Here is an 18793-nt window from a genome sequence, read left to right as displayed (position 1 = left end):
TGTACACACACACACATGTTCATGCCAAAACTATTCTTTATGGAACATAGAACCTTGGAACTATTGAACTCAATAGTAGTGCTTACATTAAGGTGAATTAATTCTCTATAATGAACTTCCTTAGCCAATATAGTGGCTCTACATACTATCTTCCATCCTTTTTTACTAACTACTATGAGAATATACATATGATTCAATTTACTTATGAAGAACATGAACTACATGCCAAATGAGGAGTGTGTACAACAAAAATAAGCTTTTTTCCTATCTCCAAACATAATATTGAAAATTTAATTAATCAAAATATTGAGAGATGTATTACCTCCTTCAAATATAATTTTCCACCATCTATTCTTTCATAATTCGAAAAAAATGTTGTACAATCAATAATCCAGCCATCTTAAAATACATGAAATATACATTAAATGTATGATTTTAAACTTAAAAAACCACATCTCAAATTCCTTGATTCAAAACTCTCAAATTTAAATCATTTTAGACCTAATCTTGATCTTCTTCTCTTCACGTTACTTCATATTATCGATCCTACCATAATTCTAACACTTAACTTTACTTTTTTTTTTTTAAATGAAAACTTAAATTTCCTTTATATTTGGATCCCTTATCCTTCAACTCGATTAAATGTCTTTTATCCCTTAAATAACCTATGAAAAATTTCCACTCTATTTCTTCTAATAATAAGGCACTGACCACTTCCTAAGTTTCAACTTGGAGATAGTACTTCTAATTACCATGACAAGATTGTTCCATGAATTTACCAAAGAACATAACCTCACGAAACTTCAACTATTAGCAGCAAAAGTGGATGCCTTGGAATCCGATTCAATGAACAATGATAAAAGTTAGGGGTGTGTTTTGTGGAGGAAAGCACGCGAAGAAAGGCAGAAGCAACCCACTTTGTGACGAAAGTGCACGATGTCGTTTGTGCATGACACGTAAAATAATGTGACTGGATATGCTCTGTGCGTGGAAGAAACACAGACCCATTTTGTTAAAAAAGTTGTATTGGTTTAGCTGTTTTGCAGCAGCACAGTCACATTCGTGTTGTACACCACCTATATCACAATAATTAAAGTCGCCTGAGAATCCAATGGATAAGACGTTCACTTTATCGTAGTAATCTTTTCACAAAGCACTTGTCTTAATTTACGAATAGATTATAAAGATCCTGCAGTAAAGCAGTTCTAAGCCGTATGAAACTGATAAGGCTAAGCAAAATATATTGATCAGTAGTCTTTTCTTCATTTATATCTATCACAAGTTTAAATATAATTCGATTGACTTTATTTGTTTGACATAGCTTAATGATATTTCTATTGTTTTTCATACAATTGAAACCATTTTGCTGCTTTCATCTTAAGCACTACATTAAAGTGTTAAAAGTGCTTTAACTCATAAAAGATTGGATATACATGGTGTAAACCAAAATAAAAAAGCATTTTGAAGGGCTTACATTTCAACAAGTTTTATGGCCTACCAAATGCATGGATGTATTGATATTATTAGATCTCTTCTCAACAAATTTTTCAAGTCTTGCATCTTATTTGTTATTACTTATTCTAAAAAAATAGTCTTTTCTAAATTTTCTTTTCACTATTGCATATAATGAAATAATTAAAAAATGAAAAAATAAGAATGTTGTCTTTATTTATTAATGCATTGACATTATTAAAGATAAGATTTGTGAGACTACTAAGATGAGTAGGAAGAGTATGCATGCTTATTTGTACTTCCATTTTACATTTATAATACCTTTTATTGGTCTATAAAGTATTCATAAGTTTATTACAATGACAGGCAAGATCTTCTACATATCAAATATGTTTGGATTAAGGTGACTCAACTTTTACAAGTCCTAACATTGGTATTCGATTTATTTAATATTTGATTTGATTTTAGAGCCTACAAGGAAAATTTTGTTTTAACATGCTATTTTGTCATCTAGTGGGAGTAGGCATGTTGACTTGTCACCCTACTAGGGGTGACATGGATTATTTTGTCCTCACATGGAGGTAGGTGTCCCACTTAGACGACCTTGGACTTTTGTGGATGTGGGTGATGAGTGTCATCTAATAACAAGACAATATTAGATTCCTTGATGGTAGAGTGAAGCAGATCAATGGCCTAATATGCATCTTGTATTTGACATAGAATCTACTCTCTATTAGTAAATTAAGTGGTGTGGGTGTGCAAGTTGATTTCTCACAAGTAGGATGTAAGATGACTAGAGGTTCTATGGTGCTTGCTAAGGGTGTTTGGATTGGCACTTTGTATAAGCTAGATGCATGTACAATTCAATATAATAGTGCTTATATAAACTCCAAGAAAAGGGCTCTAAATTCTACATCTACACTATCAGATCAAGTTGTGAAGAAAACTATTGCTTCTACATCCAATGGTCATACTTTTTGGGTACCATGGGTGCCAATGCTTTGGAACAAAAATTCCAAGCAGAGAAGATAATTTTATGGCACAAAAGACTTGGTCATATTGTGAGAAGCATCTCAAAAAACCAAAAAATGAATGACTCATTACGGAGCTTGTTGATTGTAATCTTGGGTTTGATTTCTATGAATAATATATTATGGTAAACAAAATCGTGTTTAGTTTTACTCTAGTTCTCATAATCTTTTAGGTTATTTTTTATCATATTAATATTACTTTGATTATAAAATTTGTGTACTTTGTTTCATTCATTGATTACTATAGTAGAAGGACATTTGTTTATATTCTTGGAAGTAAATCTAAATTCTTTAGTTAGTTTAAGGAGTTTAAAGCTCTTTCTAAGAATCAAACTACTAAAAACATTAAGTGTTTGTAGATTGGAAATGGTAGTGATTTTTTATTGATAGATTTTGATAGGTTTTGTAAGGACCATGAGATTGAGAGGCATAAGACAACTCCATACAACCCTAAGTAGAATGGAATTACAAAGAGAATAAATAGAAAATTGATGGAGAGGGGTGGGAGTATGCTTATAAGTAGTGTTGGCCGCAAACAAAATCTTTGGGTTGAAGCTATAGTCAGTGTGTACTATCTCGTAAATAGATTTCCTACATCAACACTTGTTGATAAGACACCTATAGAGGTTTGGTTACGAAAGAAGATCTCAATGAGACATCTCATAGTATTTGGTTATGAAGCTTATGTTCATGTTCCAAGTGAAAAAATATATAAGTTCAAGAACAAAGCAGTGAAGTATATCTTTATTGGTCATGTTGTAGGTGTAAAGGGGAACAAGCTTTAGGATCTAGTGACAAAGAAGGTTCTCTATAGTGGAAGTGTTGTTTTCATAGAGATAAAACTTCCTTTATTGAGCTACAACCAGAGAAAGGAGAAACAAAATAAGGAGGTAGTTCAAATTTCTTCTACACTTAAGAGAGAAGAATTATAGGCCTAATGATACGGAGAGTTCTAGTAGCTCTATAAGTTCAAAAGAATAAAAAGAAAATCAACTTGAGCCTTTGAGGAGGTCTATTAGAATAAGGTGACAACCACACATGTTTAGTTATTCATTGTCAAATTTTTTATGTATTTTTGTTTTGATTAATAACACTGATGAACATAGGATTGTTAGAGAGGCTATGGGTATGATTGATGTGTATTCCTAGATGGAAGCCATGAACAATGAGATGGAATCTTTCAAGGAAAATAATACTTTGCATTTAGTACCTTGCCTGAAGGACATAAAACCCATGGGATGCAAATGGGTTTTAAACAAAAACTTAGGTCTGGATGGTAGTATTGAGAAGTATAAATCATGTTTGGTCATGGAGGGGTATTACCATGTTGATGGAATAGATTATAGTGAAATATTATCTCTTGTTTCAAAGTTGACATCCATTCGACTCTTCTTATCTTTTCAAGGGTACAATTTTGTTTATTTTTAGGATTTTTTCTTGTTTGCTTATTTGTGCTTTTATTATTTTTCTTTACATCTATGTTATTCCTTTATTCAATTTATGACAACATCATCATTCTATTTTATTCATGGTGTCATATGTCATATGCCTTGTTGTGACTATTTATTCCTTTTTTATTAGCCTTGCAATACATGACATCAACATCAACATGATTTTTTTATATCATAGTGCATCTTATAATATGCTATAATAAACATCAAGGTACTCAAAATAATTAGAACCCTATGCAAGACTCACAGTGTGTACTTCAACAATAAAAGTATTTCATCCTCCATCATGTCCATTAAACCTATCTCTTTATCATATCTAACTTTTCTAAACAAATAGAGATAAAAAATAACCACTTCACCTATCCCCTTTATTTGTACATAGTTTATTTTTTTGCAGACTTCCTCAAATTCATCATTAATCTTTTTGTCTTCAATACTCATCCTTTAACTAACTTTAATCATCACCAATCCTTTCATCCATCATTAAACCTATCCCATCTATCCCTAACCTTTCATTCTTTCTATCATCCATTTTGAGAGTATATTGATCAATGTTCTTCAATCCCACCTATCCCCTTAATGGGGCATCCCTAAATCATCAATCATTTCTACAACCTAATTCTCAATGCTTCTGCCATATTATTTTCCCACCAAATGCCTATATTTTCTTTCCTTTAAATATATTTTCTTTACTTGATATTATTTAAAGGAAGGCCAAAATGTAGGCACTTATTTATCACCACTTCATATTGCCACATCTAACATAGCATCTTTTAAATACCATCTCAACTTTTTTACATTTCTTGATAGTATCCTTTTTTATTTATAGCCTCTAATTAATTAAATATTTCATGTTACATGGTTAGTTATGCTAATGCTTATTCATTTATTCCAAAATAAATAAATACTTTATTTTCACTTAATTTTTATAAAGAGTAAAATTGTATAATTATTCACTCATATTTCATCATAACTCCATATTTTTTTCTACTTTTTAACCAAATGCACAAGTAATTATTCAAAATATATAAATAAACAACATTAATTATCATTACTCTTTTCTACTATTTTTTTCAACTAATATTCTCTATTCATCTCAATAAATCTCAACCATCCATTCAATTTTAAATCCTCATTGTTTATATCCTTAATGAACAAGTAATTATTTAAAGTATATAAATAAACAACATTAATTATCATTACTCTTTTCTACTATTTTTTTCAACTAATATTCTCTACTCATCTCAATAAATCTCAACCATCCATTCAATTTTAAATCCTCATTGTTTATATCCTTAATCAAAAATTAATAAATCAACCCCTAGTTCTTTATGAAATTATAAATAAATGATCAATCGCTAGGTATATATTCATGATTTGAGGAGCAACCAACATCTCTACAACAAGAATGATCTAAGATCGTATCCAACACATCCAAGGTTTGCATTTGGTACCACTTTGCTGATTTTTTATTATATTTGCATTCTTCGTTTTCTCTATCTAGATTAATCTTAAGTTAGGAATAAAAATCTTAAATTTGAATCAATATTCTTTTGTCATTTCAAATCTAGGATATACAAATATTCAAGACCTATTTTTTTCTCAAGAAACAATCATACAAATTAGGACTAGATCATGCTCCTAGATAAGATATTTGTCATAGTTCTAACTTAGACACTCAAATTACAATCAAACTAGACAAACCACTTCTCAAAGAGAGTCTAGAAACCTATGGATAGGGGGAGGAAAAATATTCCTACTCAGGGAGATGGGTGTCACTGCATATTGAAGATGAGGAGTGGAAATTAGTTTTCAATACACTCAAAGAAAGGGGCTTTTTTGTAAAATGGGTGGAAGATTGGTTGGCTCTACCAAAGGTTATTAAGTGGTGTGAGGAGGTTTGGGGCATCAGTTGCATTGTGAAACCATTGTTGAATGCCTTTTTATTGATCATATGTAAAGATTTGATAACGAAAGAAAGAATCCAAAATGGAGGACCTTATTTAATGGGAGGACAAGGAACCTATATCAAAAACTGGGAACCCAGCTTTGATCTGTTATCAGCCAAGATTGAAGAAGTTCCTTTATCGATTAAGCTATATAATCTACCAAGGGAATATTTGGGAGGAAGACACTCTTCAGGTGATAGGTAATAAGATAGGGAGATACATAAAATCAGATGAAGTTAGAGATGTGATAGACTCTAGCATCTACATGAGAATCTGCATTATGTAGAGACCCATCCCTCCACTCCCAAAAGAGATAGAGCTCATCTCTAGTAAAGGAATCTGGATTCAAAAGATAAAGGTGGATAATGTCATTGGCAAGTGTAGAATTTGTAAATGCGACGACCACTTGGAGGAGGATTGCACTAAGATGGGTAAAGAAAAATAAAAAGTTGGTATCTTAGGACCTAAACTTTCCTTTGAAACACAGGAAGGGAGTATCTACCCTCACCTCAAGACATCAATGGTTTTCTAGAGAAACAACCTCAAATCCCTTAAGTAAGTTAGAAGAATGATAACAGGGTAAATGAGCTCCCAGTTTCTAGCGCCAACGATAAAGCGAGTATGGAGGATGTTCCTATAGTTAGGTTGAATAATATACAAGAGGGGGTACGCTTGTTAGAAAATAAACAACACGAGGTGGTCATATCAATGATAGAGGAGGATATTAGCTGCCTTGAAGCCACCAAGAACATGGCCTTACAGTTCAATAGCTCGAGAGTGGGATGTACTCGTGACATTCTTGCTGGGTTTTCTTAGATCACTGAATCTATGTCGGTAAGTGAGTCCCCGCATGAGGTCTATAAAAGGACACCTGCTAAGAGGACTAGAGGAGAATCGACTAGGAAGAATATTGAGGAGGGAAACTTGGCCTCCCCAAGAAATTGGAAATCTCGTGAAGAGGGCAATAGGGAAACTCCAAAATATTCCCTCTTTGTTAGTCAGGATGACTCAGAATCGGAAGAAGAAGACCCTTTTGGTGAAGCAGATGAAGAAGACAGCTTGGAGAAAAGGACCATATCTCAATTCGACTCTCGTGTATCAAATCCTTTGAATGGCGAAGAGAAAAGGAGGGGGAAAAAATTAAATAGGGAACTTATCATTAAGGAGAGAAGTGCAAAGAGACAGAGAAAATTGAGTACTGGGAACGGGATCACCCTTCCTAGGAAACAATGAAGATCATTTCCTAGAATGTCAGGGATGCAATGCCCTTGAAAAAATATGTTTGATCAAATGAGGAGTTCGGCAGATGAAACCTGAAATTTTGATGCTACAAGAGATTAAAATTAAAGAGGTGGATCTTGAGAGGTTTAAGTTGACATGGAAAGATTGGGAGGGCTTCTACAGGGTAGTTGAAGGAGCTTCAAGGGGCCTTTTAACTCTATGGAGACCCAGTGTGGTGAAGGACGAGTTGCTTGTGGAAGGTAAATGTTGGACTGCTACCAAGATCATTTCTCTACTGGGCGGGATTGAATTTATTTTGATCAATATCTATGGGCCTTGTGATGTCAATGAAAAATTGAGGTTTGGTTCCAAATTTCCTCTTTCTTGTCACAACATGAAAAATTATATGTTGTTATTGGGCTAGATTTTAATGCTATAAGACAGCCTTCGGAGAAGATTGGGGGATGAGTGGATTTAACAAAGTTCAAATTTTTTTTGATGATTTTATCTTTAATAATAATTTGATGGATATTGAGTTCAAAAATGGATCCTTCACTTGGTCAAACCATCAGGGTGGGGTTAAGGTATTGCTCAGAAATTAGACAGGCTCCCACTGTCTGAAAATTGGATCCACTCCCAAGTTACTTGGGAATCCTTTGTATGTCCGATCACTGGATCCGATCATTTCCCTATTTCTGTGATTTTGCAGCGTGATTCGGTCCTTTTGAGATGTCATTTCAAATTTGAGAAAATGTGGCTGATAGATAAAAATTTCTATGAGAACATTGACCGATGTTGGAAGGAACCAAATCTATCAGGATCTTCAATGACTTACATTATTATTCGTAAGTTGCTCTATATAAAAGAATGACAAAAATAATGGAATAGGACAAACATTGTCAATATTTTCTCTAAAAAGGCTAATATTGAGGCGGCTCTGGAGGTGTTGAACAATAAGATTGTGGGAAATGGTATGACGAACTTTGAATATAAGAAGGAGAAGGAGATACACATGAAACTTTCTAAGATCTTGGCTAGGGAAGAAATTTACTCGAGGCAGAAATCTAGAGAAAACTGGCTAAAAGATGGTGATCGGAATACTAGTTTATTCCATAAATCGATCAGAATTAGGAGAAGAGATAATCAAATTAATAGGATCTTGGATAAATATGGCACAATCCTAGATTCCTCAGAGAAGATCAACATGGAGGCGGTTGCATACTTTACTGAGTTGTTAAATGATGCTTATAACAATGTTCAAGGGGTGGATGACTAGGGTGTGGAATTCATCCCCAAATCCATAACCGAGGAGCAAAACTCCTTGTTGATGCAAAAAATTACTATGGAAGAGGTCAAGACTATTGTTTTCTCCTTGGGTGCGAATAAATCACCAAGTCTTGATGGCTTCCCACCCTTCTTCTTTTAGAAATTTTGGGAGATTATTAAGGAAGATTTACTAGCAATGGTGTAAGAATTGAGAGTGAAAAGATACACGTCCCAAGAGCTGAATAATACTTTCATCGCTCTCATTTCTAAAAATCTAAGATCCTTTTCTTTGATGATGTTCGACCGATATCACTATGCAATATACCATGTACAACATTATTACAAAAGTAATAGCTAATAGGCTGGAAAAGGTCCTACCAGGGATTATTTCAGAGGAGCAAAATGGTTTTGCTCCTAATCGCTCAATTGTTGAAGGTATTATTATTGCACATGAATCCATACACTTTGTCAAGCTAGCTAAGGTTGATAGAATGTTGTTCAAGATTGATGTACGGAAGGCTTATGACCATGTTAACAGAGTGTTTCTTATTCAAGTTCTTAAGAATTTTGGTTTTCATGCACAATGGATCGAATGGGCCCATAGTTGTATCTCAAATCTGAGATGCTCGGTTGTTGTCAATGGTTCTCCACAAGGTACTTTTACTACCTCAAGAGGAATTCACCAAAGAGATCTCTTTCTCCTTTCCTCTTCATTATCATGGTTGAGGCTTTGGGACATATGATCAACAAATGTAGGGATGAAAGACGTTGGAAAGGCATCAAGATTACAAATGGAGTGGAGGTAGTGACACATACTCAATTTGCAGATGATACATTGTTGTTTGGGGAGGCATCTATGAGGGAAGCAAGAATCATCTGAGCTTTATCGGTCTTGGACAAATCTGAGGCGGTAAACTAGCACAAATCTGAGCTTTATTGTTTTAATACTCCTTTGAGGACTTGGAGGTAAATTTCCAAGATTCTTGGTATCAATCTGGGGAATTTTCCAAATAAATTCTTAGGGATACCCTTATTTGGGGGTGCCAATAAAGCCTCTTTATGGGATAATCTAGTGTCAAATTGTACGACCAAATTGGAAAGCTGGAGGAGGAAATGGTTATCTTCAGTAGGGAGAATCATTATGTTAAAATTTGTGATTTTGGCTATGCCACTATATGCAATGTAGTGTTTTAAAATCCCCCTCAAATTTGTAAAAAGTATAGAGAGATTCATGAGATTTTTTTTGGAATGGGACAGGCGAGAAAGATAAAATTCCACTTCTAGCATGGGATAAGGTCTGCAAAGCGAAAGAGGATGGAGGTGCAGGTTTAAGAAGATGGAACAACTTGAATATACCCATGGGAGCAAAGTTGGTATGGCAAATGTTCTCTAAACCAAATCAAAAATGGGTTAAAATTTTAGCACATAAATATCTAGATCAGCAAGAGGCGGAGAGGAATCTTACAATCAGAAATTTGTGCAATGGCTCGACAATATGGAAATTTCTACTAGAATGTGGAAAACTCATAGTGGAGCACATTTCATGGAAGATCGGGAATGGTCATAAAACTCTATTCTGGTTTGACTCCTGGGATGGACACCCAACTTTGGGAGATGAGGAGGATTGGCGAGAGATCAAGAGAACTTCAGAATTATTATGGGGTAATAGAGTGATTGATTATATGGCCATAAAGAGATCATTTAGTGAATTGAATGCTGGAGATGGCGTATTGTAGCGGAGTTGAATCTCCCTAGAGATCAAGAAGCTAAAATGAGGGCAATGTTGGATGACAGGCCAATTAAATTATCAGGTAAGGATGACTCAATAATTTGTTGTGGAGCAAAGAGTGGGTAGTATTCAGTCAAAGTGGGTTATCATCTGTTGGAGAATAATTTGGTTAAGCAAGAGTGGCCTATGAAACTCTTCTGGAACAATAGGTGTTTGCCTAAGGCAGGCTCCTTTACATGGCTGGCTATGAGAGGAAGAATCTTAATAGGAGACAGAGTGAGTAAACTGGGTTTTATGGGGCCAAATAGGTGTGTTATGTGTAAAACAGAAGAGGAGACTGTTGACCGCCTCTTTCTTCACTATTCCAGTGCGAGGGGCTGCTGGGATAAAATTCTGAGTAAAATGGAATGGTATACCCCAATGACATATGATCTTAAATCCCGGCTTCAAAGTTGGAGTAGAGGCAAGACAAAGCTATCTACTCTTGTATTTGAGACATCATCCCATCTAGAGTGCTATGGGAAGTTTGGAAGGAACGCAATAGGTGCATCTTTCAGGGAGTTGAAGAATGTTATCTCCCATTGTGGCATTGTATAGAGTGATTGATCTCAAAGTTAGTTAATTCAGTTGCTTGTCGAGTTGACATTAGTAAGCATCCTTACGTAGCATGGGATAGTAGAATGCAATCTCAATGGCCTCTGTTAAAGTTTCCACCTGTTAAAGGGATTGTTTGGGTTGATCCGAGTAATCAAGGTTTGCATGAAGTTGAGTGGATGCCTCCCGAACCAGGTTGGATCAATGTTAACTTTGATGGTGCATCTAGAGGTAATCTAGGACCTTCGAGTGCAGGATGTGTGGCTAAGAACAGTCAAGGTCATTGAATGCCGACAAGGTGGCAACGCTTACCATCCATGACAAACAATGAAGCTGAAGTGAAGGCAGCTTTGCTTGCTATTCAATTGGTGAATAACATCAATGTTGAGAAGCTACATTTGGAAGGTGATTTCCAAATGATCATCAATGCTATTATCTGGGGCCTCTCAATGTTGGGAGGTGAATCGAGATATAGAGGACATCAAGTCAAAAATTTCCGCCTTTGAAGACTTTAAGATTTCTCATGTCTATCGTAGTGGCAACATGGAAGCGGATAGGTGTGCGAATGAAGCTTTCGATTTACGACACCTGTGTAAATGAAGAGGAGAGGTGTGTGAATGAAGCAGACAGGTGTGTGCATTAATGCCCCTTGTGTTTCAAATAGATGCAACCGTTGCATATGCCCATTGGGGTAGATGGAAGGTGCGAGTTAATGCTGGTAGTTGGCTTTGTTTTGGCGGCAGTATGGAGTGGCAAGGAGGATATCTTCCCATATCCTTGGTTTTCACAACATGATTCCTTGGGGAGGGTGACGGTAATGTTTGGCTCTTCTTGGAGGTGGCCGATTGGGAAAGTACCGACATATATGATGCCACATCTCTCTAAGCATGCTTACACCCTGGCTTGTATTATCTCATTAATGTGACGTTGGTCGCCTTAGCTTCCTTGTTAAGCTTTCCGATTGGTAGTGATATCGGGCAATGCTTCATTTGCTTTCTTAGTAAGCTGGTGTTTTGGTGGTGAAGCTATCGGTGAGCTCTGTGTGGCCATGGAGCCAAACTTTTTGCTGCAGGCGTCGCGTCCTATGGTGGTCTTCTAGGGTGCCATCTCAGATGAATGTCTGTCGAATATTTTTCGATTTGAAGATCACGATTTCCTTACTCGGGTGAAGATCATGCTGGGAGAAGAATACATGCAAGCAAAGTATAAATATCGTAAGAATACATGCAAGCAAAGTATAAATATCGTACAAATGTGGAGATTGCTTCAATGTTTACTGCAAGATGTTTCGAACTTGTGGGGGTGGATAGAGTTCAATGGGTAGTCACTAATTGTGTGCGGGAAGATTGGAGGGGTGGTTTAGAGAGTTTTATCAGAATGGAGAGGGATGGCGAAGGGTTTGTATGCTCGAATGGTGTTTCGCTTCACTCCAATGAATTTATCCCACCATTGTGCCCATTCCTATTGTGGAGTGTCTACTGCAGTAAGGACGTTCAAAGGGCCTCGACTCAGATAGGTATGCATGGAGCGCATGAATACATCTGCTCGTTGGAGAGGAAGGAGATATGCAAGGAATTGGAAAAATGGGACCCATCAAATGCAAAGTCAACTGAAGAAGACTCTGTTTCGGGTTCTTCCATGAGAAGGAAGTGAGGGCGTCCTAGAGGATCAAAGAAGCAACAGCAAAGAGTCCATGATGATCAAGAGGACGAGGAGGATCTGTAGGAGGGCTCCAAAGACGAGGGAGATAAAGGCAAGGAGTTGGTCATTGCTATTGGACCATAGTCTGGTTTTCATGCAGTTTTTGGTATATCTATGTCATTAAGTCTTGAGGGGTTGCAAGAAGTTTTTGTATGCATAGGTGGGTTTTTGTAAATGGGGATCTGATGTGGATAGATGAACTATTCGGATCAAAGTAATCTTTTGATATATGTAATATTTTTTTTTGAATATTAATAAAAAACAACAATTAGTGATAAAAAAAACTTGGACACTCAAATTTCAAGATTTAGTCATTTCTATTACATTTAAAATCTTTTATGATAATATATCATCAATCACAATTTGCATTAAATAATACAAAACCCTCTTATCTTATATTCATTGTTGGATAAATATAAAACCATTATCTATCCTTATTTTCATTTTAACATATATCTATATTTGTCTCTCAAAAAATCTCATATCTAGAATATTAAATTTACTTGACTTATTTAACACATTTAAAAAAAAGCACACACACAATTATACCATTTTGTCTATTGAACGTAGTGATGCCAATTTAATCATAAATTTAAATTAATTTAAATTTAAAAATATACTTAATTTCAAATTTAAATTAACTTAAAACTATGGTGAAATGAGCATCCTCAATGCTGCAAAGATGCTTACTAGTTACACAGTTCGTTAAATGAATGGTCAGAAATGAAATCCCGCTTGCTTCTAACTGATTATCAATAATGGTAATAAAACCATATTTTATTCAACTTCTATATCTGGAAGTATACCAGAGTTCTATAACATGAAAGACCACAGTAAAAACATTATTTATTCGGCTTCAAACTTGTGTCTCAAGTTTAAGCAGAGATTGGTGTCAAAATATACATTTTGCAAACGTGTGAATCAAGACTTGAGGTGAGACTTCCTTTTAAACTTGTTGGAAGGTACGAATGCTGCAATATTAAAGTGGACAAATAATGGCAGTCAAATTGATAAAGCCCATTATAATCAGTTCAAGAGAAAACCTAAAATATGCTTGAAAAAATAAAACATAACAAGGAGAGTTGTCAATCGTCTTACAACCCACAAGTCTCTAGCTTGAACAACAGTTTTGGATGAAGGCCAATGTCTTTCCATTTGGCAGTGATAGAGGCTGTAGAATTGCCTCTGTTCCACAACGCTACAGTCACTCTTTTGTTGGATAGAGGCCCTGCCCATACCTGTAAATGATCAAACTGACACAGATTAGACATACAAAATCTGAGTTGAATTCAAGGCAAAAACAATGCTATTCAATTTCAGAGGATGAATGAAAGTCTTCTCTCTGTTAATCCATCAACCCACAAAAATCTCATACCTCAAGGTCTCCTTGCTTGCTCATCTTCTTCCCCTGAACTCCTAATGAATCTACACCCATACAAAAAGGATTGCAAATGGGGATGAAGATTGAAATCCATTCTCAAACTTGTATACCAAAATATTTAAATTGTACTGATATGTGCAACCCACCTTGATTGACACCAATAAACTCTTTGTTTCCCAGGATCTCTAGTGTTTCCTTGCTCGCATTCCTTAAGTCAGTGGTAATGATCAAGAGTGCCTGCAAAAGATATGAACCCTTAACCACAAGATAATACAAAAGTCTTTGTCAAGGTGTCTCCTCTCACTAGTCTGGTGCTTGTATGGATGTGAAGTTTGAATAGGTTTGTGTGGCCTAGAGATAAGAAGTTCTGCAATATTGCATGTGGGTTATGGGTACCGATCCTTAATCAAACTACCAATTTCTATATTTACTAAGGAACCTCCTTCAGTTATTTATACATTAAGCAGAAGTCTGTATTTGTTACCTTCATTAAGGCCCATATGCTGAATTGTGATCTTTACTCCTCAACTGTCAAACTTGGGCCTATCCTTCCAATGTGCAGTACATCAGCATCTGATTTGGATAATACAAGCAAAAAATTATTTGGTATTAGTATGGATATTACAATGGAAATCAACTGTAATATCATGTCAATGGACTCATGGAGCAATTAATGTACCATTCCATCCACGGTCAGGACCTGCATAAGCAGCAAGCTCATTGTTCTGGTCAGCGACTTCTAACATGCTGCAAGAAAGGAAAAAATTATATATATATATATATATATATATTTTCTGCATTTTATCCTTCTGCAAATAATGTACTATGAATGGGTGTCTTAAATGTATTACTGTTCATATGGATATCCAATTTCACTACTCAACCAGCTATTGGCAATCTTAGGTCCTTCCCAATATAGTCTGTTAGGTTGTACCTGTACATCAGCATAGAAATAGCTAGCATTATTTTCAGCTTATAAACTAGTGAATTTCTTTGATTTTTTGTTGAATACAGAGATTATTGCTTGAAAACTCTTCTTACCAATTACCAGTGGCAAAGATTATAGGACGCCCTGTCTTTAGTAGTGCTTCACTCATTTTTTGGTACAAATTTTATGCACCTCGCAAGAGGGTTGAACTCAGTAATGTAGGAGATCCTATATGTCAAGTAGTCTACTCCCTGCTCATTTATCAAACACCAGTTATTCTTTAGTATTCCAACAATAATATGATTTCTTCATTATACTGCATTCAATCTTCGTCTAAGGGCGTTATCTTAAGATATCTGCATTTTATTTCAAAAGTAAAAAGAGAAACCAATCTGAAGTAGAGCTCAATTTGGTCGGTAGACTAAAAAATTTGATTAATTGCGAGTTACCCATGAAGCGAATGTGTTAGCATCCTCTTCCTCAGGTTTAATGTAACCTGTCATCCTTGAGGAACATGTTTGTGATCTGGCCAAAGAAACCCACGCATTGAAGTCAATACTAGGCACAAAGATAGAAAGGTTTTGATTGATTCTGGCATAATATGCTCTCCCTGCATCAGCATATATACCGAGTTTGAGTCCCTTAGAATGACCATAGTCTGCCAAAACCTTAATGCCAGAACGAAATGTTTTTACTTTAGCAATAAGATTACCCTGCCAAAAAATAAGAAGGTTCTCAGTTTCTCCTAAATTTCAGTTTAATCAGATAATCATAAAGCCTAAAATTCAGAAAATTTACATAAGCAATAAGAGGAACATATAAACAAGAAAAACTGAGTTGAGAGTTTCAGTTAAAATCATTTGCTTAATCAAAAAGTGAACGCATAACTGATTGCACTACCCGAGCAAACAGTTCTGAGTTCAATTCATCATGTCTCAAGATTGCTATAATCCAAGGCAAACAGAATGACTTGATGCTGAGATTATTTATTGATTTACTTATGGCAATACCTGAGGATCTCTGTGTTTTTCGCCCCAACAGTCATCTGGTAGTTTTTGAGAAAACCAATTTACCATTAGAAAAAACCATGAATTAAGGACTAGTTACAATTAATGGTTTCCAATCTATCAAGAGAAACTGGATAATATAGCTTACCTGTGTTTACATATTCATATCCTAACTTGGACAATCCAGTGGAAATCAGTGCATCAGCTGTATTATGCACATTTACAATGGGCCAATGTTAAAGATTTAGATCAAAGTTTTTGATACATCAAATTACTGTAAATTCAACAAAGATGAAACCACGCTTCCTACAAACAAGCCTGCTATTTTCTAGTAACCTTAAATTTAAGAACAATCAAGTTTATGGCAAACTATGCAGTCTGGAGCCTTATGGTATTTCTCCACTTAAAATTTATACATTGGTGCATCCTGGGGCTGGATAGCTGTTTCCTCAAAAATGAAATCAGGATAAGCAAAAATTCTAAAGTCACCTGCTCCACGAATAACATTTTCAGTAACCACGACCATTCCATCTGAATACAAAAATGCCACAACTATTGTATTAGTATATATTTGTGAGCATATTCTTTTATTTTTTCCCATTTTCCCTAAAAGGTAACTAATATTTAACTATTTGCAGAAACACCACCATTCTCCAAACTCCTGCTGATCCCCTGCTGACATAGATCCAGTACCTTACAGGCTTACGTCCACTTAATAAAAATGAACAGGGTGGATGGCAATTCCAAGGATTTTCCATCATTTAAAGAGAGAAAATTTCAGGGAAATGGTCTAATACCGAGTGTAGGTTTCCCTCACAATTAATTAAATAAAGGAAACAATAGTTTCTGCATCCATATGTTTTCTTTTCCTACGTATAGACAGTGGAGAGATATACCCCATTGGAGGCTTCTGGCCGAGTCCATTGTAGTTTGCATTGGCTTTAAAGCACAAAATAATACCCAATAGTGTAACAAACAAAACAGAGACCATTTTCATGTTTTTTCCAAACTCCAAAGCAGAAATCCAAAAGACAGAAAGAAAGGGTCTTATATTTCCAAGGTTAATTTGCTATGCCATATATAGGTTTCCAAGCTTCGACCACAACCATTTGATTGGGCTTTTCTCTTGCTATTTTAACTATGCTTGAAAAAATTGTACAAATCTAAAAACCGCGACTGATTTTAATTGCAATGTATTCTAAAATGTACAGCGCCGACAAAACTCCTCTATATCAAACATGCTGGTGAGATACAGTAGTGCATCTTCTGGACCTTATCCAGCAACATTATTTTGACTTATCAAGTCTAGAAGGATAAGATTGTATTTTAAAAATGGCGCTTGGCTATTTGATAACCTGAATGAAGCTGTAATCTTTTCCTATAAACTGTGGTTAGATCCCATTAACTATAACTGTGTGAAGGTCTACATTTAGATTTACTACTGACAATCATACGCAGTCAGAATTAAAAATCGAATTGTCTTAATAATCCATTTTTAATAAAGCCTGACCACCTATAGTGCGAGAAGAGATGAGTAGTCAAAAAGTGCAAATCGAATTCTCTTCGGAGTGCATCTTTAATAAGTGTGGTCACTAAAATGAATTAAATGGTCAAAAAGTACTAAGAAATTTTTAATAAATAAATTATCCCTAAAGTGTGATGTGACTAATCAATAGGATACATATATAGATCAATTGATGATAGTTTATATGTTAATATATAATGGATGGTAGGGGAAGTGTATTCGTTATAGTTAAATCTACACATCTGTAAATTCTAAATAGTATATCAAATTTTAACGATATTTTTTTTGTCTTCATATGTGACTTAATTGCTTATAGATATGGTTAAGGCTTCCAGTTAGTAACAACCCATGATGTGGGTTTTGTTATACACACAAGCATCGTAAAGTGGTCATTTCAAAGTGTCCCCCGATACCTACTTAAAGATGCCCCAACAACCATGCATTTCAAGCACCTAAAACTGGCCAATAATTATGCACAAATGCCCTAGTAGTCGTGTGCTATCAATACCAATCAGGTTGCACAACTCCTCCAACTAAAGTACAAAATTGTTGTTGGGTAAAGTGGGCAGCTATTGGTACATGTGAAATTTATTAATCGACTTTTAGTTATCATTTTTTGGACTTTTTAAAGATAGTAATTGGGGGATTGGGTGAGCAAGGAGTGAAAGGTAATTGAAACATGGGCCGTAACTGGTTATCTTCTGCTAGTATTTAGTTTTATGATTAAATAATAAACGTTATAATTATGAATAAGTCACATATTACTTCTAATTAAATAAAAAGATAATGATACACTATTCACAAAAAGAAGGTGGGTCATAGAAAGGTATACTCTCCAATTTTATAAGGGATCAAATCAAAATAGAAGATGAAAAAAAAGAAAGTGCAAAGTCTAATCGATAATAAGAATAAATAAAATTGGTAAGCAACAAGAACAACATCAATAAGAGGGGTTCATAGTCATAATGTTTACCTCGTATGTATGTGGGGATGAAACTACTATCAAAAAGCTCGTAACCAATAAGGGAACTTTCATTTCCATTATCTTTAGTAGGACATGCTAAGGGAAAATAGAATAATTAGCAACCTCTAAGGGAGGGAACTTACCAAAATTTAACTTGCCCAGATCACTCCACCTATGCCAAGAGGTTGAAGGTGTTAGGGTTTCAAGCAAATCCGAAGCAAATATGAACTAACAATTATATGCAGATTTAAATACAAAAGATAAAGAAATAAAACAGGACACAGATAACACAGAGATTTAACGTGGTTCATCCAGAATGGGTTACGTCCACCATACACAGTCGTCCAATCTTTCTTATTATCCAGCAAAACAGTACATCAACCTTACAATGCCTTAAGCATCCCAGCCGCTTATAACATGCATTTTTAGGGCAACAAACAAAGTCAGCCTTTTTTAGGGTTTTATTACAATGTCGGTTTTCATCAACAAAAAACGGCAAAAAAAATTTTCTCGGGGGCTGCTGCCCCCGAACCCTTGCCCGGGGCCCGGCTCGGCCCCAAACCCCGGCGAGGATATGTGCTAAGTGTACAGTAC

General features: G+C 35.3%; 1 pseudogene; it reads right to left on the bottom strand.

Annotated features, from left to right (window-relative positions):
- Nucleotides 1-13233: 13233 nt before the first annotated feature.
- Nucleotides 13234-17072, bottom strand: LOC131067247 (alpha-galactosidase-like; annotated as a pseudogene).
- Between the last annotated feature and the right edge of the window lie 1721 nt (nucleotides 17073-18793).

The sequence above is a fragment of the Cryptomeria japonica genome, chromosome 7, assembly GCF_030272615.1.
Source record: "Cryptomeria japonica chromosome 7, Sugi_1.0, whole genome shotgun sequence".
Classification (NCBI taxonomy): Eukaryota; Viridiplantae; Streptophyta; class Pinopsida; order Cupressales; family Cupressaceae; genus Cryptomeria; species Cryptomeria japonica.
Note: the sequence above shows the minus strand (reverse complement) of the source record. Positions and strands in the feature narration are given on the sequence as shown.